Consider the following 26,857-nt stretch of genomic DNA (forward strand, 5'->3'; position numbering starts at 1 on the left):
CTCTCTGCTCAGGCTGAAAAGCAGCTTGGAAATTTGAACACCAACCAGTGTAAATCTGTTGCTAGGTTAACAGTGTTTTCTAGTAAACAAAGTCTGCTTTCTCAATAACTTGTTAAAGCAGAATACATTCTTTTTGTTCTTCTCTTAAAAATGCAAGGAAAGAAAACAAATAGGCTATCGCGGAGCCTGGCCTCTTCTCCAGAAATCAGATAAGAGCAATTCCTACTGCACACCCGAACTCATCCTGCATGGGCGAGAAATATCATGTTTCTACACCACGCCAAAGCTGACCCGGGTGTTAATTTGAATTTTAAGCAGAATCGAGCTTTTCCTCGTGCCCGTCCCACCTGTCAGCGTATGGTTGTATAACAAGATAATTACTTTCTCTTATTTCAAAATGCCAGACACCCAAGTAAGACTTCCATGGAAAATGAAGAGAGCGCCTGTATTAAATTTTATTCTAATAAGTCTAAGGCTGAGCCTCACCGGTATCTTGTTATATTATTCACAGAAAGGGTGGCAGATGCCACATACACCCTACAAAGAGGTAGAACCAGAGTGTGTGATGACTTCAGAAATATACTTGGGGGAAACTTGCAGGAAGCAAGATGAAGTTGTATATCATTCATTCCTGTAGCAGTGCATTGTGGGTAAAAAAAAAAGTACAAGGTCGAAATCCAAGGTTATTTAGAGAAGGAAAATAGCAATGCTGTGCTTGTACTATAAAACTATTATTTATTTAGTCCATCAACATTCTAAGGATTTTAGATGTAAAGGCTTCTTTTAAAAGGCATGTCCAGGTTACCAGAGGGGAAAGGCGAGGGGAAAGGGATAAATTGGGAGATTGGGACTGACATATACACACTATTATGTATAAAACAGATAACCAACAAGGACCTACTGTATAGCACAGGGAACTCTACTCGATATTCTGTAATAACCAAAATGGGAAAAGAATCTCAAAAAGAATAGATATACATATATGTATAACTGACTCACTTTGCTGTACACCTGAAACTAACACAACACTGTAAATCAACTGTACTCCAATACAAAATAAAAATTTTTTAAATAAAGCAAAACTACATATGCAACTCACCAAAAAAAAGGCATGTCAAGACTTTGGCCTTGCCCCCAGCAAAGCATGGCTCCACACACAAAAGATCATGGTTATTTAAATCTTACAAATAGATTTGATCAAGATAACTCGGACCAAAGTTGCACAGAAGACCTAGAAAACAGAGAATTCCGGTTGCGTGTGAGGGTGTATGCGTGTGTACATTCGTCTGTATGTACAGTTGTGTGCCTGCGTCTGACTAGCCACGGCCTTTCGTACTCATCATAGGAATTAGTTTCGATTGACATGTACACACTGCTATATTTGAAACGGATAACCAACAAGGACCTGCTGTGTAGCACAGGGAACTCTGCTCAATATTATGTGACAACGTAGATGGGAGGGGAATTTGAAAGGGAGTGGATACGTGTATATGCATGGCTGAGGCACTTTGCTGTACACCTGAAACTGACACGGCATTGTTGATCAACTCTACGCCAACATACAATAAAAAGTTAAAGAAAAAGAATTAGTTTAGAATATTTAATGATGTCTATTTTCCTTTCAGATTCACCAAGAAAGAAGAGACCTTTGCTGATATCCAATGAGATCAATATTACTTAGCAGTGGTTTATAGGATTTGGAAAAGAAATTCCTGATGACAAATGAAATCTAGGGACAGCCCTCAAGTGTCCGCTTTTATGCAACCCTATGTCACTTATTACACTGCTGCTTTCCCCAGCTACAGGCTTTCCATAGCCGCCCATCTGGTGATTGGGAATCTATCCCAAAAAGATCTGTCCTGGATTGCAGGAGAAGAGGTTCAAAGAAGGAGCCGCAAGGAAAGGTCACAATTACGGGCATCTACTCAGGGCCAGCAGAGTACACGCCTCATTCCTGTATATGTTGAATGCAACTTTGTGCCTGAGGTTATAAATGCCAGACAGGCAGCAGGACGACGTGAGCAGGGCGTGAGATTCAGAGTCGGGCCACAGAACTAGATTCAAATCCCAGATCTGACACGTCCTTCTTCTGTGACTTTGAGCAGTTTACCCAGTTTTCAGATTTCACCATATTCTGCTGTCTTGTTTGGAAACTGAATTTAGAGATGCAAATGGGATCCAGAGTGGTCCCTCGACTCCTGACTTCAAATCCAGATTATATCTATAATAACGTTGACAAGGTTTTTCCCATCTGATGGTAAGAAAGACATCGCGTAGACACCAGGCACGTGTTCTATCAGGAAGTGGCGGGCAGTATTTGTGCTGAGGAGTAGGACACAGCATGCTCTCTGCATCTTAGTCACACTGTAAGTTCTTGCAACTGCTTAACTGAATTGACTCTGCACTCTGCATTCCATCGGTGAAATGGGGAAATGCTTCCATGTCTTAGGGTTTGAAAATGTAAGGCAGATCCTCATTTCTCTGTCTAAAACTCCCCTGGGGCTTCCCATCTTCTGCCGGGAAAGAGCATAGCCCTTAGGAGGGGCTGCAACATCTCTCCACCCTCCTGCTTTCTCCCCGTAGAACCGACCATCCCCTAATACAATAATTTTTTTTTAAATGTATTTGTGTTTATGGTCTTAACTCCTTTCACAGGAATAAAAATTTCACACAGGCAGGAATTTGTATCGATTTTACTCCCTGCTATATCTCTACTGCAGAGCCCGGTACTAGGGATGCTCAATAAATATTTATGGATAAATGGAACTGTTGTAAGGTTATCAGCATGTTACCTGTAAAGCACAAAGCACAGTGCCTGGCACATGGTTAGAACTTAATAAATGACAGCTATGGGTTCTTGCAGGTGTCTAACCGTGGGTAAGATTATGATCATTGGAATCGTGAGGGGGCATGTGCTCTTGGCCAGTCAACAGTGCAACTAACACCTGGGTTACCCCAGGGTACTGGAAGGCGACCGCTCTATAGGTGGACCTTGCCAAGCCTCATCTGTGGGCCTTGGGCACACCCGTGTCTGCATCTATAAAACAAACACAATAATATCTACCCTCCAGGGGAGGAAGAAGGTTAAAAAAAAAAAATTAAAAAGCTCTGTTTGTCAATTGCTTAGCCATCTGTGATGAAGTATCCACAGCATGATTTAAAACATTTGATAAGAATGAAAATAGGAAAACACCATGGCGTTTACATCGGATGTTTTTCTGCCTACGAAAGGCATCTTTCGGCGGGCACTCGCACATCCCACCGAAGAGGGTTTCAACCACAACCTTTTTTCTTCAGGTGAAAATGAAGCAGAGATGAGGGAAACACGGTCAGACCTTTCTGGGGACATCTGAGGACCAGGTTTACCAGCTGGGGCAAGTTCTTCTTTTCATCAAGGTAGTAAAATACAGGGAAGGATAGATGCTAGTCTTCTGTTCATTAACTGGGTAGAATTACTGCAGCGAGAAGGTTAATAATTACACAAGTAATTAACACTTCCTTGATTTTCATACTCTAATCCTATAGTTTCAGGATTTCGACCTGTGGTCCCAGAGTCCAGGGGAAGATGAAAGCAGAATGGCAATGAATGGGATTGGCTTTGGAGCGGGGGCTGGGAAGCCAGGAGCGTTTCTCTGGGGTTTCTAACCACTTCCTGACGAGACACAACTACAACACAGGAACACTGGCAGTTTCTGTAACCATCGGGCGCCATGCAGGTATTTGACACCCTATCTCCCCTAAGCCGCCACTCCCACCCCTTCATACCCGCACGCAGCATATTCGGTGTCACTGTTTATTAAAGATAACTCATGCCCTAAGTCTTTATTTACTTCTGTTTATTGCTATTTTAGCAGGAGTCACCGGAGAGCAGCTATGCTTCTGGTCCACTCGGGTTCTTTAATCACTGTTAGTAGGTAAAATCATCTGTGACAACTAATCCAAAAAGCAGATTATATTTATTTTGGCTACAGTGGCTTGCAATTCGTTAAAATCAACAAAGCCTTTTCATTAGCCCCCTGCTGATGTCCTAAAAACAGACATTTCAAGGGTCTCAAAGCGCCGAGCTACACATATGCAGCCACGCTAATTCTGACAGATTCTCAGGGCCATTCTGAACAGGAAATCTTATTAAACTAACAAACAAGAAACAGAACCCTTCTGCTTTCATACAAAGGCTTAATGAACATGCCTAAACTCCAAAATCACAATCATAGCCGCAAAGCTTCCTGAATGTGGAAGCAAAACAAACACAACAGAGACTATATCATTAGTTAAGCAAGACTTACCAAAAATTGGGACCTTTTTTTTTTTTTTTTTTTTTTTAATAATGTGGGAAAGGATTAGAAATCAGAACCATGATGTCTATTTCTAAACAGTTCTGCATGGGCATTCTGGCCTTCAAAAGCTGGGATGGTGATTAACTGGACTAGATCTGGCAGCAGATCCACTGAGCAGAGGATCAAGGTCTTATTTCGGGGGCTGCCAGAGGTTAGAGACAGTTGCATCATGGTTTAAGGTCAGCATCGCTCCAGCAACGTTCTATGTACCTTCTGTCTCCCACCCTCACCCCTGCAAACACACTGCTGCCTTTTCCAGGTGTATTTCTTTTCCTTGTTACCATCTGGCTGTCCATCGCAGAGAAGAGAGTCTCTTTAATGCTGAATTGGATTTTAAGGCTCAGTGTCAGAAATGGGGGCGTTCCAGGAAAGATGCTCACGGCAGTGACTCAGCCATCAGTCTGCCACCGGGCAGCAGCCATAATTAATGAATGTATCAAAAGGTCTACTCACGGAGCAAAGAAGGTAGACGATGATTTATGTTTATCTCCCTAGGGGGAGGATTATTTAGCTTTGCAAGAGTATTCCGAATGAGGAAGCCCAGAAATATTTAGATATGGCGTGGTACCTCTCCAATCCTGGAGAGAAACTCAAGGAACAGGAAAGCAGATCCAGAAACAAAGGGCGGGGGGGACACACGCCAAGGGTGATGTGTTCTCTCCTGCCATTTTCCCCTCCATGGCTCTGATTGGAAATCTGCTGTGATTTGTTTATTTCCAAGACCGCTACTTCAGTGGAATGACTTGTTTGCCCCCTCCAGCGTAATCCTGAACATTGTCAAAGATGATTACCAGACGAGACTTCACGCAAGTCTCTATCCTATAACATGTGGATTTCCACTGGTCCAAAGGGGAAGCCAAAAGCTGCCCTTGAGAGCAATGGCTCATGTGGTTCTTCAGTTCACAAGGGATGAGTGGGTCAGGCTGCCTCTGGGACAGAAAGGTCCAGTTCATCTCCACGAGGGCCTCTGTCCAGTAGCCCCTTCAGCCTCCTCTGGTTCATTCCACGATCAAAAGCGCTGTCTGTTAGAGCAGATACTAAAATCTAGCCTCGAAGGAAAATCCACATACAAAGCTTCTCTCCAATCAGAGTTCTGTCCACGGGGAAAAGGGAGCCACATCTGATAGACAAGTTATCACTTGGGCCCTCCATAATTAAAACTATGGTTGCCATAGCAATCCAAAGAGTGGTACGAATATACAAAAGGTTAGTGGCATGGCTTTCTGGTGGTTGTTGATATTGTTTGCAGCCCCAGTTTGGGTTTATTTATGGCAGGGCAGAAATGTGACTTGGAGGAACAGCAGAGCAACATCGGGTAGGGTAAGAAAATCTAAAACTCAATTATGGACCCGAGATACTGTTTTCAATTGTTCCTCAGCCCCTGGCCTGCCTTACTCAATAGGTAATAAAAGCACACTGCCTTCCTTGTGTATATTGACATCCAGCAGCTCTCCGCAGCTCACCCCAAAGCTTCCTGATTCTCTTCTCTATCATCTCCCACTATCTAGAGGATTATACTCAAGAAGATTTCCAGGTCATCCCAACAGGTCAGCTTTCTAAGCCACCGTATCAGGGAGTAGGAACCACATGCCGTTCTCACGCAGGGAAACAAAGAATCCACTTGGTTTTGTGACTTAAACAGGATGGCGAAACAGCCTTTATTACTGTTGTCATATAAAACACGTTGAGACAAGCAGTACAGCGGCAGTTGCCCCAAGGCGTATTTCAACTTTATACCTCCTAAGGTTATTCTCAAATAAAAGAGCGCACACCCTTCAGTTTTTGTTTGGGGTTGGGTTTTTTTGTTTGTTTTTTAATTTTTCAACAGACTCCCTCTTTTCCTGTTTCCTTCAAAATGAGCCTGCTGTTCAGTGTTCATGATCTCCTTAGGACAAAAAAGTCTGAGCCAGGCAAGAGCCAAAGGCCACACAAACAACTCCCCACTCCCCCCAGACAGCCCCAAGATCCGGTACACCTCTGCCAGCCAGAAGCAGGAACGAACGGGCCAGTGTTTCCCAGCCTGGCCAGACCCCAAGAAGCACCTCAGGCACTTGTTAAAACACAGCATGCCAGCCTCCTGGCCTGGAGACTCTGCTACAGCAGGTCTGAGCATATTTGGGAAACACCAGTACGGATGAACTCGGCCAGATGCTCTGAGGGACACGTCGCACATTCTTAACCAAGTAGAGAATCCAATCCAGAGGCAAAGAACCCGAGAAGGTAGAGGATTCGTCTCTGGCCTTTTCTGCTACACAACCGGCTACTGCAACACAGCCAACCTCCCTCCCAGGAATACTGAGAATACCCGTGGGGAAAAAAAATCACTCCATGTGTGTTCTTGTGGCTCTAACACACCTTGAATCCAAATATTGAATGGTTTGGTCATGTTAATGTAGCAGAGGAAGGGAGGGGAGGAAATTCTGTTGGACTCTTAATTTGATTTTTCAACTGAATGTAATAGGAGACAAACTAGCAATTTAAAATTCAGGAAAATGAACTGGTTACTTACTGATTGATTGATTTGGGGGGGGGGGTTAGTCTGAGTGGGCCACTGCACTGGCAGCAATAGTTTAGAAATCCCAGGGGCGGGGGAGAAAAAAGTATAATGTTTCACTTAATGCTGGGGACAGTAGCTCAACATGTTGAAAGAAGCATATAATATTTCCCCTGGGGGATCTGAAGGTAGCGGTGTAGGTGACAAAAAAGCCTGGAGGACTGAGGTAGAGACGGGAGCTTTCATCTGATCAAATGAGCAGTGGACACAGCACGCTGTCACTAAGCTAGCTCCCCCTGCACGAAGAATAGCTCAGCACAGCCCCCACTACTATATTTCATGGATACTCTGTCTTACCGGAATACAGCTTGCTGGGGGCACTAGTGTCTGGAGAGAAACTCTCAAATAAGCTTTTACTAAAAGATTAGATGCCTAGCTGCGGCAACTGCTTGTCTTTAATTCCAAAAGCAATCTCAGCCGTAACGCAACAGTCCTGCCCTCTGATAACTGAGTAAAATCTAATACTGTTCCTGAAATTTTATAGACATTCCTCTCTTTCTAAGGACATGAAGAGTGTATATACACTCTTCAAAGGCTCGATTTTTCTCTTTTGTAGCAAAATGGCAAGAGCCTATGGGAGCACGGTGCCTGGGGCAATATGTTCCTTTTCTCTTAGAGGCCACCTGCTAACCTGCAAGTAATAACAGACTGCAAGGGACAGCGGCCCCTCACCCCCATGAAGGGCCAGGGTTAAGTAGAAACAAAGTGAGGGAGGTATTCTTGGCCTGAGGGGGCTCTGCAAAGTGACCAGTGAGATTCTGCAGAAGGATGGATTCAAGGGGCTGCAGCCGTGGAAGATCCCAGGCAACTTGAAATGGACCAAGGAGCTGGACTTCTGAAGCAGAAAGAGAAAAAGAACACTTCCAGAAAGGTAATGCAGTCTCAGGGCCAGCAATATCTCAGAGAGTTCCTTGCTCTGCCTTTAGGCTGAGAGGTTGGGCTTGATGAGCACAGCACCTAACGGGCCCCTTCTCAGCAGGCTGCTTTCAAAAATACGGCACCCTCTCACGCCACGGCAAGGCCAGTGCTACACTGGGTACTGGCACCATGAGGTGACCCTACCAGATAAGGAAGGAGAACACTAGCTTCAAACAGGATACGAGAAAAATCTGGCTATTCCCACTGGTGTGCAGCTGTCCCTCAGTATCTGCAGGGGATTGGCTCCAGGACCCCTGCGGATACCAAGTCCCTTATATAAAATATACATAAATATACACACACACACATATATATAATGGCACGGTATTTGCATAAAACCTACGCACATCCTTCCATATACTTTAAATCATCTCTAGATTACTTATAATACCTAATACAAAGTAAATGCTATGTAAATAGTTGCAAATACACAGTGAATGCTATTTGAATAGTTGCTGGTGTGCAGAAAATTCAAGTTATGCTTTTTGGAACTTTCTGGAATTTTTTGGAATATTTTTGATCTTCAGTTAGCTGAATCCACGGATGCACAACCCGTGCGTACAGAGGGCCGACTGTACTTTTACCCAAGAGAACTCAGAGCAGACAATTCAAAGGGCATTAAAGGCTTAGAAAACTGTAACTAAGAAGTTGTTAAGGGAAAAGAGTTTAATCCAGTTCTGATCTTGAACTGAGAAAGAATTCAGGCATGTGAGGGATTTTGATGGAATGAGTATGAATAATTCTTTTCCAGCTACTGAAAAGTCAAGAAGAAGAAAAGATTTCCAAACTAGTCCGGTTGAAAAGAAGAAAGCCTTGAACATGAGAGATTGGTGCCTAATGGTGGCTGTGGAATCACTGTCTTCAGACTGACATTAACTAGAAGATATTCAGTGATCTCCGTCCTACATGAAGACTGTAGGATGACTTTGAATTAAGACTCGATTTGCTCTCCTTCACCATTACATCTTGCCCCTGTGCCATGTGGAATGCCATTACACTCTGGCCAAATTCCCCTTTATCCTCCATCTTTCTCTCACCTCTTTCCCCCCGTTTCTCCTCTCAAATGAAGCCTCATTTTTTTCTGCCCCTTTGCATTCATCCTGTTCCTTCATCTTGATAACGAGGAAGAGGGAAAAAGTGAGTCTCTCTCAAACCTACTTCTCAATATTTACTATCTTTGAAATATATGGCATCCATCTTCATCACCCACTTCATATCAAGGCTGCTATGGTCCAACTGAAACATTTCCTTTCCCTCCTGTTCAAATCTCCATGTTCTTGGGTATTTTTGTTAACTTTGCCATGTACTTGATGATTCTTTAATATCTATCCTTCCTCCTCGGCCTGAAAACACTATCTTCTGCACCAATGACCATCCTCCAGGCTACTAGATTACATGATAGATGATGCATCTCAAGACTTAAAACACTGTCCTCCTGGGACTTCCCCGGCGGTCCAGTGGTAAAGATTCCTCACTTCCACTGCAGGGGGCACAGGTTCGATCCCTCATCGGGAAACTAAGACCCCCCCCCCCCATGCCACGTGGACAAAAAACAAAACAAAACAAAAAACTGTTCTCCTGTGAAAACAACCCAAATGTCCATCAATGAATGAATGGAAAAATAAAATGTGATGCAGACATACAATGCAATGTTATTCAGTTTTAAAAGGGGTAGCATTCTGATACATGATACAACCTGGATGAACTCTGAAAACATTATGCTGAATGAAATAAGTCAGGCGATGTCATACGATTCCACTTACATGAGGTATTTAGAGTAATCAAATTCACAGGGTCAGAAAGTAGAATGGTGAATTATAGGGGCTGGGGGGAGGTGGGTATATGGGGAATTATTGTTTAATGAATACAGAGTTTTACGGTTCGAGATGATGAAAAGTTCTAGGGATGAATGGTAGTGACGATTACTACCCAACAAGGCGAATAGACTTAATGCCAATGAAATGTACACTGAGAAATGGTTAAAATGTTAGGAAAAAAATTAACCCCCGGTCTCCCAAATCTGCATAGGAATGTTCAAGTCACACTGGAGTCAAATCTGATTGTACTTAGTTTCAGAAGACACATGGTGGGCTTGGTCGACGATTGGTGGTGAAAATTTGTCACTTAAAGGTGCATTTCTTCCCTCCTTCACTCACTCAAGAGATGTTTACTGTGCAACTACTCTGTGACTGGTACAGTGCTAGAACTTGAGACTGAATAGAACTCACAATCTAGAAGAGAAAAGTGACAGTCAAGAAGTAACAACAGTGTCCCACAAGCGTTAAGAAATAGGAAAGAAATGCTTGGAAGGCTTTACTTAGTGTGTGGGGAAAGGGGAAGGGAGGATGCTTTAAGGATGCTTTTAGGCTGAGACCTAGGGTTTGAAGAGGAGTTAGGCAAAGAACAGAAGACTATTCCAGAGAGAACCATAGGTGTGAATGCGAAAGAACATAAGGCTTAGGGGATAGAATGGAGATTCTATCCCCTAAGAATGGAGACTGGCTTGGCTGGAGTTTAGAGAAAGAACAGAGAGGCAGGTGATGAGGCCTGAAAGGCAGGCAGAGGGTGGACCACGGGGGGTCCTGGGAGATGACATGAAGCGTTTTAGACATTTTTTCCTAAAGACCAAACGAGAAGATTACACCAGATCTCCCAGCCCCCTTCCCGACTGGGGCCGCTATTCCACGGTGAAGGTGTTAAATCTGTGATCTCTGTCCAAGCCTCGCCTGTTACGCCCTCATCCTCCCAATGTCCTCCGAGAAACTGCGAGCCATCCCCCAACACCTCCCCACCCACACGTCCCCTGGACCTCACTCCAATTATTAGGCGCCACGTGACTTCCTTGGACATCTTTCCTCTCCAAGTCTAGGGTCGACATTCTCACCACTGTCCTCACTCACAACACACTGCCAAGTTTATTATGTCATCTTCCTTTCTGACTCACATCCCGTCTGAAGAACCTCTCTCTGACTCACTTCTCTCTTGGAGCAAGCATCCTTCTTTTTCTCCGCATCTTTAAACTCTCTTCGCACCCCTTTCTTTCTGCTTTCGATATTCTCGGGTCTCTTCTGTTAGCATATCACTCTTCGGTCACCAGAGGTGAAGGAAGACCTGAGTGTGGCTCATTAGCTGTTCACTCGGTCTACCTTCAACTTGGCCGTCCACCAAGAATACGAGGTGATCCATTTACCCGCGCCCTGTGCGTTCCCAGGCTCACTCCCTTCGGAGGTTTATTTAGAATTACTCTCTCCTCAAGTTCCTAACCCCTATCTTCAGGAAATGACTTGACATTCTGACTGCTTATTCAGTGGGCACTCTCACCCCTCATCTGTCCTTGCCTTTGTGGTCCATGGATCTGTCTCTACAGATGGGCTTGGTCTTCCAGTCTTTTTTTAGGGAGGATGGAACTTCACCATGGTAAAGCCCTGAGAACTGCCGAGAAAGGTAAGACACGGTTCTTGCCCTTCTGGAAATCTGCATCTAGTTAGGAACATGGAGGACTATATCACTACAGTTTGTTGTCTGAGGATGAGTCTTAAGTGGTACCAGTACACATTTCAATATCCAGGGTTCTTCTAGCTGAAGAGGTCTGGGAAGGCTGCACGGAGGAGGTGACGTTTAGGCTGAGCCTTGAAGAATAAGTGAGATCTCAATAGACCTGACAAAGAATGATGCAGGGCAACCCAAATAGAAGGAAGTGCAAGTGTGAAGCATGTGGGTGGAGCACACAAGTAGTAGTTACGCTTTTTTTTTTTTTTTTTTTAGATATCTTTGATAACAGAACATTATATTAGTTCCAAGTGTACAACATAATGATTTGATATTTGTATATATTGTGAAATGCGGTCATACTTTTTAAAGTGAAGATTGGAAGAACGCAACGGTGTAAGAGAACTAGAAGTGTGTATGGGATGATGCTGTGGAGATTTCAACCGCCCAGTTAGTCAGCAAGGACCTCGTTATAGATAATAGGATCGTATTGTAGAGTGGCCCGTGGTGAGGCTGGGAAGTTGAGAGGCTGGAGGCCAAGTTCAGGTAGGAGGTACCTGTCACCAGCTGGTCCCAAAGATAGGCACAAAGAGATCAAGGAGGACATGTACGACACTTTTAATCTTCAAACAAGGATCCCTCTCCTACTTTGTCCCACCCCAAATGCTTTTGCAGGGAGGGGCTTCTTATCTTTATTGATGTATTATTTAGTTTGTTTAATCCCACTCTTAGAGTTTCCGTTCCTTCAGCTTAAAATTCCTTTTTCTCATAAAAGTAATAACTGTTCTTCGTGGAAATTTTAAAGAATTCAGGAAAACACATCCCCCCTCATATTGAAAATGCTCTCCCTTGACCCGCCCTGAGAAACCATGGGGGCCTCTCTTTCCCTGCTCTGTAAAGCCTCCTGACTTTTCAAAGTTTTCGAGTCTCCTTGGCTTGTCATTTCCCTCAGCTGGAAACCCTCCCACCCCTGCTGCCTCAGCCTTAAGGGTTCAGCTTAGATATCAACCCCTCGGGAAGCCCAGCCACACCTCTCCTTCCCCTCTGCCCAGTGTCCTAAGAGCCCACTTCTGGGGCCCCATGACACTTGGGCATCCCCCAGAGCACCAACCGAATGACATGGAAATACCCATTCTCTGCAGCCATATTTTCAACTAGTCTGTGAGCCAGGACTCCAGAATCACACTGAAAAATATATAAAAGATGTAGAATAAAATGAATATTGCTTTTCTTTCTTTTGGAGAAGGATCCAATCCAAGCTAGGTGAAGCTACAAAAAAAATCAAAATAAACATACTTGACTACTTCTCCTAGATGAAAGAGCATCCAAAGCCAAATAAAAAGGTAAAATAAAACAGAGAGAGATTTCTGTGATACATTTAAGAGAAAAGGGGGGTTAATATTCTTAGTGTGCAAGCGGTGACAACAAAGAAGGAAAATGATGACGATTTCAATAGAAATAATTGCCAAGAGAATGTGAACATGCAAATTCACTAAAAAAGATACAAATGACCAATAAAAATCATAACAGATGCTTGACTTCATTCATAATTTTTAAAATGCAGGTTGAAATAACTCTAAGACACCACTTTTCCCAATAGTAAATTGGCAAAAAATCTGAAAGTCTGATAGAACCGTGGCTAACCAGGAAATGGATAGTCATACAATGCTGGTAGATGTGTTCATTTATACAATGTTTATAGTGGTTTATAACATTGTATAAGTTGTAGATATATAATTTATGTAACTTTTTAATGATCCACTGACAGTTTCTTATAAAATTGAAAAGGTAGATACACTTTGGCTCAGCAATCCTAATTTAGATATCTGTTCTACAGGAATAAAAACACAAGAAGAAAAAAATTACATAGCACTACCGGAAACAAGAAAAGGTAAAAGGGTTAAATGAGTATCACTAAGGGAATGGTCATATATGTTATGATATGTGTTATGATATGTCCATCGAAGGGGGTACTAAATACATACTCGTGAAAAGAGTACATAAAGTTAACAAGTACACAGAAGACCTGTATGTGGCATGGTTGCCTTTTTTCGTTGAGAACGAAACTAGTTAGATCAGTATCTCTATAAACATTGGAATTCGTAGAAAAAGCTATTAATAAACTGTGAAGAGCGACTACTGGATAGGCACGGATTATGCTTCTGTCTTTTTCTCTCCACAAAATACTTTTTACCTTTGCCATTTGTCTCTTTATCCTCAGCCCTTGGCAGTCCTCAGGCTAGATGCTCAGTAAATGCTGGGTAAAGAGAATCCTTTCTCGACCGTCACGGACTCTCAGAAATCTGCCAGTTTTGTGTTTGAAAGCCTAGCCTGACCATACGTCACTGTTTGCTGGTCATTTCCGTCTCCAGTCTGATTATCAGTAGTACTCCTCCCCCGTTCATTCACAAAGCGATGGATTCAATTTGCACAACAAATTATATGGTCACCATCATACAATCTCACGGAAGCCCTTGGCACTGTTAATTGCCTACTTCCACCCCAAAGGCTCCTTCTTTATCTTCATGACACTGTCCTTTATGTCTCATTCACTGCCTCTTTTCCTTGTTTTTCCTCCTGAAGTTTAGTTTTCCTTAAGGCTCTTCTTTCTATGCTTCACCCCTGTAATGACCAACCTTTTCTGTTGTCTGTCTCTGGCTCGGGTATCACTCCTTTTCCAGGCTGATTTGCTATGGGAGCCTCAGGCCTCAGATTCCCTACAGCTCAAATCCTAACTGTCCACAACTAAAAGAGTCCCCGTCTCCCTCCTAAATGATCCCACTCTTGGTCCAGTTTCTCAGAGGTGCTCCAGGTGGCAGAGTAATGCTGGTGGTAGCCATGTGCTCCATCAGGTAGCGGTACAGCAAAGCCAACTCCAAGATGGGGGCGTCTGCCGTCACATCAAAGCTCCTGCATTTGGCCAAACTTCTGAACATCTCTGTACCTCAAGTCCCCCTTCTTTAAAATGGGAGAATAGCAACTACCTTATAAGGCTGTTTCCAGGATTTCATGATTTATTATATTTAAAGCACTTAAAAAGTGTGGGGCACAAAGAAAGCATTAGAGAAATGTAAGCTATTATTCTGTTGTCCAAATTTGCCAGAGTGAACATATGCTATAATAATAATACAAAGTATTAAAACTAGTCAATAGCTATTTCTAAATCACCCACGAACCGTTTGGCTAATTTAATGCCCTGCTCTCCACGGAGACGAAACCATTCTCCTTATGCAACCCAACCTTCTGACATTTTTTTTCCACTTAACACTTCCCAGTTCTTTAGCCCCACCCCCAGAGGTAAGGTCTGAGTATTTATTACTTTTATTTTTAAGATAATTGCTTTACTGTAAGTTTATCTAATTTAATTTTTCATAATACTGCATGGAAAACTGGCTCACAAAACTCCTAGAAATTTAACGCTCGGCTCTCTTGGGATAAGCAGGCTCCCGCACACCAAAGAGCCCCCTCCCTCAAGCGTCCTCCCTTGGACTCCACCTTTGCCTCCCTCCTGAACTGGCCCTCCTTGCTTCTTCCACTGACCCCTGGGCTACCCATCCTACAGTGCCGGACGACAGCACCCCGCTGGTCCTTCCCTTGTTCCGTGCCAGAAACCTTGTTAAGGAACACGGTACATCTAGCACCACAGCGTGCACACTTTATTATCTTTTTCACTGACGATTTTGAGTATCATCCTTTCTCCCACCCCCAAATCAGATCATATTCGTTTTATACCAGTGATTATCAACCGAGGAAAAGGAGGGGACTGCATATTTGAGAATCATTTGAGAACCTGGGTACCTTTACAAGCCTCTTCTCCCAGACACTGGAGGCTGACATTCCATCTCCAATGTCTTACCTCACTTAGGCTGGAGAACTACCATCTTATACTTGCAAATCTTAGCCCAGTGAATGTCTGGCACATAGTAAGCACTCCGTAATTATAATACTTGTGAAATGAAGAGAGCAGATATTTTAGGACAAAAAACCAAATTCTATTAACTAATTTAATAGTTATCTAAAAATTTGGATTCCCTGTCAAGGTAGGTTTTTGGTTTCTTATCGAAAGAAATAACAATATAGTCCTGGTAGCTGTATTAGGGTATAACAGTGAGAAAACAGGTTAAAAATTCAGGATCTTCTCTCTTATAAAGGAAGTGAAATAAACGCCTTCTATCAGAAGCCTAAAGCATAAGCACATCGCTACTAACAGGGTAAAGTGGTTGATGCCTCTATTAATGTAAAAATGACCGGAAATTCCTGCTGTCACGTTCTTGGAGACCTTGGGGACATGTAAAACACACACACACACATGTGCCTGCACACAGGTGTGACTATAAATATATGTATGTGGCCTGATCATACACTTACTGCAAAACATTTTTGAACTCCAAGTTTGAGGGCTATGAACTAACTTCATTAGAAATGAGAGTATTTAGAGATCTAATTGCTTGACTCCTACTTACTTTGAAATAGCATCGTAATTAACTTGTCTCTCATGAACCTCAACAACAACAAAAGCAAGCGAAAGCTAATGGCCTTCGTGTTCCATGGAAATGTTAGCTAACACTAAAACGCTCAAAGATAAGCACCAGTGGCAAAGCATAAAAGCTACATTTTGGAACCAGAATTGCTTTATCACATCCTTTCCGAAATCAGAGGAGAGATGTCAGATTATCCTGTGTCCAAATCCATTTGGATTCCCTGGGCACACACCCAGTGGCAAAAGTTTCCCGAGAGGCATTCTCAAGACATCCTGAAACAGCCACCCTGTAAATAAGTGGATCCTTCTCTTTTAATTGGTACTTAAACCATTTGCCCCAAGAAAGAAGAATATTTTTCAGGCAGTCTGATCAGTAAAGAAAAAAAACTAAACATTTTGGCCACACTTTGCCAGCAGTAAGCTTTCTGCTGATTCTCAGTCATAAATAAATAGCATTGACAAAGACATCAAAGATGGAAACAATAAAAATAGTCAGGAAGGGCAGCAGAAAAGATTGCCATAATCTTCTGTCTCAGTTTGCAAAAAAAGGTATTAAAATCCCAATGATACAAAAATAGACTTGAACAATTATCTTCTTTCCAGGGAGGGGGAAGCTGCTCCCAGACCTCATAAGATGGGTGTCTTCAAGGTTTCATTGATTAGTTGATAAGTTTGCTAGTGAATGATGAGTATATTAGTCAGACGAGTTTGAATTAGTTACTAGAGCTGCGTCTCCCATGAATAAAATGCAGGACTGTCCTCTCTCCCACCCTCTGTGACAGATGATATCTGTTTTCTCCTGTGAGTTTGAATTTAAGAACCACTGAAGCTCAGCCACACTATATTCTGGCTCAAATGAGCTGAAAATTGCATTCAATTTGAATTTCAAAAATGGAGGGGAAGAAGAGAAGAAAAAAGAAACGCTCAGCACCCATCAAGTCTCCACACTTTTCAACTATTTCCTGCTGCTTAGTTTCATTCCGCCAGGCTAGGGACCTGAAACCAGGATGTACTACAGGGGGAAAGAGCATCGCTGGATTCCTGCCCAGTCTGAGTTTAAAAATAAACTTTTAATAGTCAGGATCAAAGCAAACCTCACTTTTACACACATGCATAATGCAGAACGCGACCGGCCGAAAGAGTAGATTTATTTTTTCCAAACTCAAATTGACCGGCTTTTTTTTTTTTTCTCTTATGTACTTTGGAGGTGATAAAGGTGAAGGTGTTTTCCCTGGGAAACTCTAGAAAAGCAAATTCTTCTCTAAATTAAAATTAATTCCTCTTCAGCTCACTTAAGACCCTCATTCCTCGTTGCCTGATTTTTCCCCTTCTCCTGCCTCGCATTACAAGGCAGGTGCGCGTTGTTGAAAACTTGAGTGAGTGGACATCGATTTTTTTCAATTCAAATCATATTTTAAATGCTCTAAGAGAGTTAGTTATTTAAAGGGATCTTGTGATAAATTATTTTATAAAGCCAACCTATTTTTAGAGTGCAAACACTCGCCCCTTCATGCAAAGGCGTCCATCGTAAGCATGCATCTGAGGCAACTTCCAGTTTTCCTAAAGCAGGTCACACCTGCAGTTTTGAAAAAGCACAAACTGAAGTATCACCAATAATTAAAACTAAACCAATGTTACACAAAGCAACAGGTGACATCCCAGAATCATGTAACTGAATGATCTGGGGCCAGAACTGCATTACATGATCGTTGGACCTGAAGCAGCAGAGAAAACACCAGACTCATTGCAACCCACTTGGCCATGGAAAAGTACTCTCCCATTTGCCTAAATTATTCTGTTTGCAAGCGAAGCAACTTGGGTGTCATCAGAAAGGTAATTCGATTCTGAAATGCTATTTTCCGCATGGAAGCAGGAATCTGCTGGTTGCTGTTCAGAAAATCCGACTGACTCCAGAGGGTTCCATAGCAGGCAGGATGGAGAGCATGATTCCCTGCACCCTCGCTGTGCCTCTGGTACTGCAGCAGGTGCGGGAAGAGGGTAACGGACGACTCACCGATCTGCCTTGGAGGAGCTAACCATGCAGCGCAGTGGTGTGCCTCCTTTCCTGAGATGTGAACCTGTCTGGAGTCTGATGGAAGCACAGACTTTCCAATTTAAGAACCCCTCCATACTGTGATCCTCATACGACAGTCACTAGGCAAGGGGTTCACAGATCTAAGGGGAGGACCTGGGTTTAGCAGACCAATTAAGTAATCGATGATAGCCTAGAAAAGTAGGCACTGGGTGACTTTCCTTCAAAAACGGAGTGAAGGAGACTTAACATTTAGATGTATTTGGAAAGAACTAGGCACCCAGTTGGTAACTGACAGCATGCCAAGGACTTTTAGTAAGTTCACGGAAGGTAGAACCGAGAAGAGACGGTTTCCTATCCTAAGTCCAGGACAAGACGGAGAGAACAACAATATTTTACTTCTTGCTCATCACCAAAAGACAAGAATTAAGAAATAGTCTGACAACCATGGCTTAGTGGCCAATGCAGGGAATTAATAGAAACAAGAGTAAAACTTTTCAGAAAGAATCACATGATCATTGCAACACACACTCCATCAAGTCCCATTTGTCAGAATATCCCATAAAATAAAATACGTAAAAAGCTTCAAAATGATGTTTTTGCATTTTAAAAGACAGAATGAGGGAAACATGGGAGCCTCTTCATATACTCATGAAATCCTTGCCAGGACCGCGGGGACAGTCAAAGATGTCAAGAGGCCACTTAACTCTTTAGCATATAACACATGGCATTATATTCTGTTAAGTTTTAAAGGAACATTAATGTCTCCTAATCTTATAGGGAACAGCTTACCTTTCAAACTGCAACGTTAGCGTAGGATTTTTTTCTTACATCTTCATAATGCAATATTGTTTCACTGATGAACCAGTAAATTGTCAGCTCTATTCATTTGTGTGACGTGAGCAAGGATCCAACCCCAAAAAAGGAAAAAAAAAAACAAACAAAAAGTGAGGTCAATTTTCTTGGCTGCTGAATTTAATAAAATCTCCCAGGCAAGAGAGTTAAGTACGCATTCATAGCTATGACTTAGTCTGCGCTGCCTTCTGCAAGGCTTTGATTTTCCTATATATATACTCAGGGCTGTATTAACATTCCCGCTAAGGGACAGTCCTCATTACTTATTTTAAGTTTTCTTCCTTCTCAGCTTTATCAGATTTATTAATCTTCCGCTCCTCTCTTATTTATAGTGCATGCTCTGGTTAAGGTTTGAAAGCATTTTCCATTATAACACCCATTTATAACTTTCAGGAAAAAAAAAAAATCTTCTATCACAGAGATCAAGGGACTTTACTTATTTCACTTTGGTCTCAAAATATTCGAGTTTTCTTCAAATCAGAGGGGTTTGTTTCTTATTTCTCCGATCCTCATAAAAAGATAAAAAAGGAAGCAGGTAGAGGCCAAGTTTCCTGATTGGAAAAACTCAAAGCTTTGGTTTTAAATAAGCCCACAGTGGATTTTCACCAAATATGTTTTTTTTTTTTTCCAAATGCTGTTTTTGGTAGAATGTGTATCAGAGGAAAACGATTAGACTGAACCTCAGGAAACTGCCAATATTTTACAAGAATGGCAATTCCATAGGAGTTAACTTAATACCTCTCATATCTTTATCCTTATGTAAAAGAAAACTGTTCAGAGTAACACAGTGATGCCTGGGATATCCAGGGGAATTCTGGGCCAGACTTGCAGCCTAGGGAAGGGAGAAGGGAGAAAAAGAAACGCTGGTGACCAACAGATAACTGAAAGGCCGTAACAGTGTGTTTGGTGCACAGTCTCATACAGTTTGTTCGGTAAAAAAAAATGTGGGAAAACTCATTAATCTGATGGCACCAGGCCATTTCCATCACACCCCTTGAGGCATGAATGTGGTAACCATAGACTTTGGGGAGTGAACACTTCAAAGAGATGCCTGGATTGTGATTAGAAGATTCTCAGAGGGGCTCTAAATCGTATTCACTCAAGACACCCTTCAAACCCACAGCTTTTTCCCTTTTCTTTAAAGAATGAAGTTAAAAGTAAAATGCTTGACAATTAAACAAGATTGAGGTTTCAATTTCAACTTCGCCTTAATACCCTAAGACCACAAGAAGCAATTGGAATCAAACTTTGAACATTTGCTTTCATGCTCAAGAGAAACTATTGGAGCACGAGAAAACAAAGGGATCATTTCAAAAGTTCTTGCATAGAGGGAGAGCTGAAAATCAACTAAGCCCAGAGACCAAGGAGGCTTCCAGTACAGACTGGAATTTGATAGGGTCTAGAATCAAGAAAGGAAGATGTTAACAGAGAAAAACAAGTATCATATGATATCACATATATGTGGAATCTAAAAAAAAAAAATGATAGAAATGAATTTATTTACAAAACAGAAATAGACTCACAGATATAGAAAACAACTTTATGGTTACCAAAGGGATCAGTGGGGAGGGTGATAAATTAGGAGTTTGGAATGAACAGATACGCACTACTATATATGAAATAGATAAACAACAAGGACCTACTGTATAGCACAGGGAACTATACTCAATATCTTGTAATAACCTATAACAGAAAATAATCTGAAAAAGGATACATGTATATAATTGAATCACTTTGCTGTACACTTGAAACTAACACAACATTAGAAATTAACTATATTTCAATAAAAAAAGAACTCCCCCCCCCAAAAAAGGAAGATGCTCTGCAAATAAAAATAGGTGTATTTGGTATACTCATAAATGAAAAAGAAGACAAGATGACGCCAATGTGAGAGTCCAACTCTATTTATTTTCTAGGACTGTGAACACAGGAGGCCTTATTAAAAACCTGCAATTTGTATAAGTATAATGAAGCATTAGGAAAGAACCCACCCAAGTGACACTACAGGGTAAGATGCCTGAGGGAAACGAATTTAGGTTGTTACTTTTTTTTTAAAAGAAAGCTTAGGACTCCAGAAGTAGGAAAGAAGGATCTGAAAGAACAAAAATCCTTCAGGTGCTGATTTCATCAGATAATAAGTTACTGTCCAGGTAACCATGCCAAAGGTCATGACCCATGTGGCTGTGATCTCAAGTGAACATGTAAAATACAGAGCTGGTCAAAGCCCACCTCTGAAATCAATGAAAATTCAAACGAACATTCACCCTGTTAGTAACAGCTTTGGGAACAGGTTCTCCTCTGACCCCACATAGAGCACCCATCTCTGAGCAGAGACATTCAATTCAGGGTCGTCTTACTGTGACCTCCCAAACCTGCAGGGGCAGCTCAGGTCAGGGGGCAGCAGGACCCTGCTCTCAAAGTCTTGGGGAGGAAGAAAGACCCCCTCAGCCATTCAACTCCCTTTAAAAAAAATAATAATAATAATAATAAATTTATTTATTTATTTATAGCTGTGTTGGGTCTGCTTTTGCGCACGGGCTTTCTCTCGTTGAGGCGAGCGGGGGCTACTCTTTGCTGCGGTGCGCGGGCTTCTCATAGCGATGGTTTCTCTTGTTGGGGCGCACGGGCTCTAGGCACACGGGCTTCCGTAGTTGTGGAGCACAGGCTTCGGTAGTTGTGGCACGCGGGCTCAGTAGTTGTGGCGCGCGGGTTTAGCTGCTCCGCGGCACGTGGGATCTTCCCAGACCAGGGCTCGAACCCGTATCCCCTGCACTGGCAGGCGGATTTTTAACCACTGCACCACCAGGGAAGTCCCGCCACTCACCTCCCTTTCAGACATGCACAAAACCTTTAGGAGTTGTTGCAAGAAGAGAAAGGATGTGTGCCTAGTGCTTCTAGAATTACGGACGGAAGAATCTGGAGTCCAAAGGGACATGAGCTAGTTGTCCAAGGGCCATTGGAGTCTTGCTATTTGGGAGTTCTCGGGAGGTAGGGGTAAAGGAGGAATTAGAACTTAGCTCTTTGACTGCTCTTCTCCCGCCCCAGTTTCTGCATATTTTTGCCATAAACCCCTCATGCCCATTCCATTTCAGGCTCTGTACCATTCAGGGACTGGGAGTGAGGGAAGACAGATGGGGCATGAAAAGGGTATGTGGGATTTGCTCCTATTAGCTCAGCGGTCTCCTCTTACTACAAAAGGCAATATACACCTCCCCAGATCAATTTCACTTGAAATGGTGGCAACCAACCCAGGTGGAAGTTTCCTTCTTCGATATAGTAGATCATGTACTAAAGAAGAGAAAGCAAGACCGTTGCAGACCTTTAGAAGTTGAGTCACAGCATGACTGAGACTTTTTCTGGGTAATCTAGAAACTCACTACCATGTATCTCATTTCTTTTTTATTGTTTGCAAATAGTCTGAATTACAACCAACCAGTTTTTAAATGTACACTAGGACACTGCTGTTTTATGAACTAGGAGTTGCCTATATCCAATTCATTATTGACACTGGACATATGAACTGACAAAAAATTAATTCATTCCAGGATGGAAAACTACCAGATGCAGTCATATAGATTTTGCTCTGCACAACTTCACTGGGCATCTTTCACACGGATTAGAATGTGCATGGTGCCACCCCACCACGGTTCCATAGTGTACGGTTGGGGAAGGAAGTATCTGGATGTTTTCCCTAATCCAGAGTATATTTTTAAAGGAAATCCAGAGACCCAAGTTACCAGTTTCTCTACTCACAAAGACACTGATGCCAAGGCAAGAGGACTGGTACCACCCCCACCCCTACCAGCCTCTGGGTTGTTGAAGTCACCTCCTTAGAAGATGGGCAATTACGTCTCTACCTCCAGAGGGACAGAGATCTGTTCTGCGGGTCCCAAGTACTAAAAATGGATATTCCATCAAAAAGAGAAGCCATTTAGCACATAACATTCGCGAATCATGGTGGCGCTACAGTGGAACCCAACCATTAACAGCTTGGCTATCCTTGACGAAAAGCACATTTTCAATTCCAAAACCTTAGGAGTATGTCTTACTAGGAGGAGTCACCTGTAACCTCCTTACAGATACCAAAGCCTGTGCATCATACACTGTCAAAACGTAAATGGATGGCAAAAGATTTTTTTTTTTTTTTTTTTTTTTTTTTTTTAGTGTCCACAGTATTTGTTAATCATTTATTTATCATGAGAAACTACTCCTTAGCCCAGATATTAGTAGTTCATAGTTCAGGAACACAGGTAAGTGACAAACTTCCATGGAACTCAACCCAAAGAAATTCTTTATATTCCAAAATCACTTTGCACTCTGAAAGATACCAGCCTTCCTCATCTCCTCAAAATCTTTTATGGAATCATAATTTCTGTAGAAATCTGCATATGCCTTCTTTCTTGGTTCAGCCACAGCAAACTTATAGAAAGCTGCAACTCCCAAGGAGACAACGAATGCTCCAACAATATGAAATCGCAGACGCTTGGCCAGAAGGCCACGCATCTGAGGTTTTGTCAAAGAACTGGAAGCCATGGTAGTTTTTCTTCTTGACAGCTCAACAACGACGTCCTTGGAGAAATGGACCGGCAAAAGATTTTTAAAAGGGGGGACAAAAATAGTTCCACTGATCCAACTGAATATGACTTGAGTACACAGTCAGATAGTAGATGATAAACAGAAGATATTCCTAAGCTTTCTAGATGGCCTGCCATAGGTCGTTCACGTGGTTCTAAATAAGTGTGACTATTTGAAGATTTGTTTCAAGATTTTTAGAGAAGCAATCAGAACAGATTATCCTGGGCAGGCATAGGATATACAAACAAGTTACTGGTTAATGCGAAGATCTGGGGCAAACATGACTGCAAACCCCACTCCCCAACACACACACGCACACACACACACACACACACAACCAAGCTTGCTATAACAAAAGAGAAACAGGGAACAATACAATTAACATGGTATTTTTAAATGACCCTTGAAAGGAAGAGTAGGTCAGAGACTGCTATAGTTTTGGGAATGGATAATTATCCAGCAGTGTAACAGCTACAGCTTCTCCAGTGACGGATACAATGTAAGGCTTTCCTCCAGTTCAACTGAACTCCAACTTAGAATTCCAGAGTTCCATCTCCCTGTGGTTGTCACTCTACAGTTAGACTTCACAAGTTCATTAATACTGGCTATCTTCTGGTGCAATTTCTGAAGGAGAAAGCTCTTCTGTAAGAAGGATACAATATTTTTAAAATAAGTGACCAAGGCCCTTGATTCTAGCACATTGCTGATCATTTTTCTTCCACTTTAACCCTAGAAACATGGCAAGTCAGAAAGGGAAAGGAGTAAGGAGAAGTAGCAGAAGAGAAGAAATGCGCAAAACTAAGAGAAAAGAAAAATAATGGAAGGAAAGAGGAAGTGAAATGTGAGGGAACACACAGACCACTCACTCAAACTCAGAGTACCTTTAACACAGTCAGAATCAAATGCAGGGCAACTTCCCCTGGGTTTATCACCCCTTTCCCTGGAGGATGCAAGAACGCCATTGCTGGCGGAGATCTAGAAGATGGTCCACTCCAAAGTCCTCGTGTCACCAGTGAGGAAAATGAGGCCCTGGAAGGACAGGTAACTTCAGGACAGGAAGCCAGGTTCACTGTGGACCAGTCTAAGGTTCTACAGACCACAGGTGTCTGAAAGCCCTAAAGGCTTTTCCAAGTCATAGACAATTGCCAATGACCCCAGGAGGGAGGTAAGATGGAGATGCCCTTCTCCCTCTAGGGGGAAAACACAGATCAGTTCACAGTATCTGACCCCACAGGAAGAGCTGGAATTGGGCAACGCCACAGCTGACCCAGCTTCCGGGGTAATCTGACCCTTGGAGACAGCACTCTCTAAATTTAGAAGTACAAGCCCCAAGTCCAATTTCTTACATTCCCAACAAACTGTCTCTGGTGGTGATTATGCCATCACATTTCTGAAGATTAATTAAGAGCCTTTCATACATCACTTGGCTTATAATTAACAGCTCCCCCTGTCTTTAATAAAATAGATAGCATGAAATAAACAAGGGAGACCAAGCAGTAGGTAAAACCTAGGCCCAAATGATATCATCCTCCTCTACCTGTCAAGACAGAGACAGAGAAGCAAGAGGGGATGGAAAAGATGAGAGGGGTGTGCTGAAGAGGGAGATGGGGGGAGGAAAGAAGGCATTTGCTCAATCAGTACCTATTTTCAGAATTTCCTTCAAGCTGGCTCTGACTGAGAGCCATCAATTATTAAATGATGTAATGCGATGCTTCCTTTGTTAAGGCAAAGCTGCAAGCAGACCCCGAGAGAAAATAAAAAATGAATTAGGCAGAATGTATTAGTCTGCTTGAGGAAAACAGAGATTTAGCTATTGGGACTGACTCCTTTTAGAAATAGTTCAATTTTGTCTCCAAAATCCACAAACCATTTTTCCCCCCTCTCCTTACCTATTTATTTATTATTTTCGACGGTACATCACACAAAAAGGGGGATGAATCATTTCCTAAACTTCTCCTTTCTTTTCAGATTCAGCTTGATGTATTGTCTTCATTTAAATTACAAATACACTAATCTGAATCACTGTTTACCAAGCAGCATTTTAAATGAAAGATACAAGAAATTGCATCACTCACATTTAAAAAATGACTTTAGACTCCGGACCTCATAAAAAACAGCCAACAGTGTTCTTTCTCTGTCTTGGCTGCTATATTTCAGTCCAGCTAATGAAATTCAATTAGTGAGCTTTGTACTTAGGACATTATGATTCTGATGGTTGGTCCCATCAAAACCGGTGTGCCAAGCCCTAGTCCTGTTTTTTGGCAGACTACAGTTAAGAGAAAAATTCAACAGGGTAGATTGGCGTGAGGAAAGTTAGTTTCAGAGGAGCTCACTTCTTACCATCATTAAAAAATATGGGAGGAGGAGAGCTGTTCCCTGTAAGGGCTCATTATTTACTAAGTGACCGGATTAGCTTTTAGAGAAACCTCAAAACCTAAGTCTGTCATTATCAGTTTTAGTACTTTCCAAAAACAGTGACTGACCTAAAAATAAAACAGTAACCAACGAAAACCAATGAATCACAGATTTAATTTGTTTTTAGGTTTTGATCTGCCTGAGCTTGTGTTCCAAATAAAAAGTATGGAGACTGGACTCTTAGTGATGTCTTTATAAACCTTCCCAAATAAACAAAGCAAGAAGTATCAAACAGGAAACCCTGCACCTTTACAGTACAGATTCAGACTACACCATCAGTTCAAGAGGTGCTGTATCTTTAACACCCGAAAGACTTTAACGCTTGAAAACAGACACACACTTAGCAGAAACCACTGGGCTGAAGCCTAGTACATTACATTGTCTTGAGCCTCCATGTGGACCACTGGCCTTTGATTCAAGAGCATCTCACGTGCATGGATAAAGCCGAATGGCAAGACAGAATCAAGCTGATCATTATAAGGCCTGATTCTTTGGACAGCAAAAGCACACAAGCAAACAACGAAACTTTCAGAAGGATACACAGCCACTGGTCTGTTAGTAACAATCCTAATTAATTAGCCGACTGAGGGCTGAGCATCCATTGAATTTTCAAAGTTTGTTTTCTTAAAACCCAAACGAGCTCATCCGAGCCCTTCGCTTCTCTCCCAAGGGATGACACCACCATCCAACTTGAGTTACAGACAGAAACCAAAGAAACATCCTTGGCATCTCTTTTGTGTCATCACCATTATCCATTCCATGTCCAAAATCTTCCCCTCTTTTTGGAAAACAATTACAGGAACAATCATATGAAATTCCAGAAGTGGCGTCTGACGTCTTGGTCCACTCCTTGGAAAGTTGCTCTAGAAGCTTTCAATTTTACCTGAAAGCGACCCAGGATTGAGTCCAGATGCTCAGCCTGGACTCCAGGTGCCCTTGGTGCTATTTTTCTCTAACTCAAAAATGGTACAACCCCATCTGTTCTTGATAGGAATACATCACCACACTGATGTGTTTTTTTTCGATGATAAATCCGTTCTGAAGTGAACCTTTCCTTGTGTCAAACACAAAAGGGAAAATGCACGCTCACTTCCTTCCCACAAATGGGCTGCCTCTGATGTGTTTTCTCAGAATTCATTAGTAAAATGCCCTGCTAGACTGCCTTGCTGCAGCTTGCTAGAGCGGTCTGTACCTCACTTCTC

General features: G+C 42.3%; 1 protein-coding gene across 24 annotated transcripts in view; it reads right to left on the reverse strand.

Moving 5' to 3' along the window:
• Positions 1 to 26,857, reverse strand: part of ESRRG (estrogen related receptor gamma) — a 645,982-nt gene that overhangs the window by 436,681 nt on the left and 182,444 nt on the right. For 20 of the 24 annotated variants that reach the window (XM_067027635.1, XM_067027578.1, XM_067027686.1 and 17 more), the window contains one exon: positions 18,603 to 18,691. The exons of the other annotated variants lie outside the window; for them this stretch is intronic. The gene's annotated coding sequence lies outside the window, so the exon portion shown is untranslated. The remainder of the gene's footprint in view (positions 1 to 18,602; positions 18,692 to 26,857) is intronic. 24 annotated transcript variants of the gene reach the window in all.

Source organism: Kogia breviceps, chromosome 1 (assembly GCF_026419965.1).
Source record: "Kogia breviceps isolate mKogBre1 chromosome 1, mKogBre1 haplotype 1, whole genome shotgun sequence".
In the NCBI taxonomy this organism is placed as follows: domain Eukaryota; kingdom Metazoa; phylum Chordata; class Mammalia; order Artiodactyla; family Physeteridae; genus Kogia; species Kogia breviceps.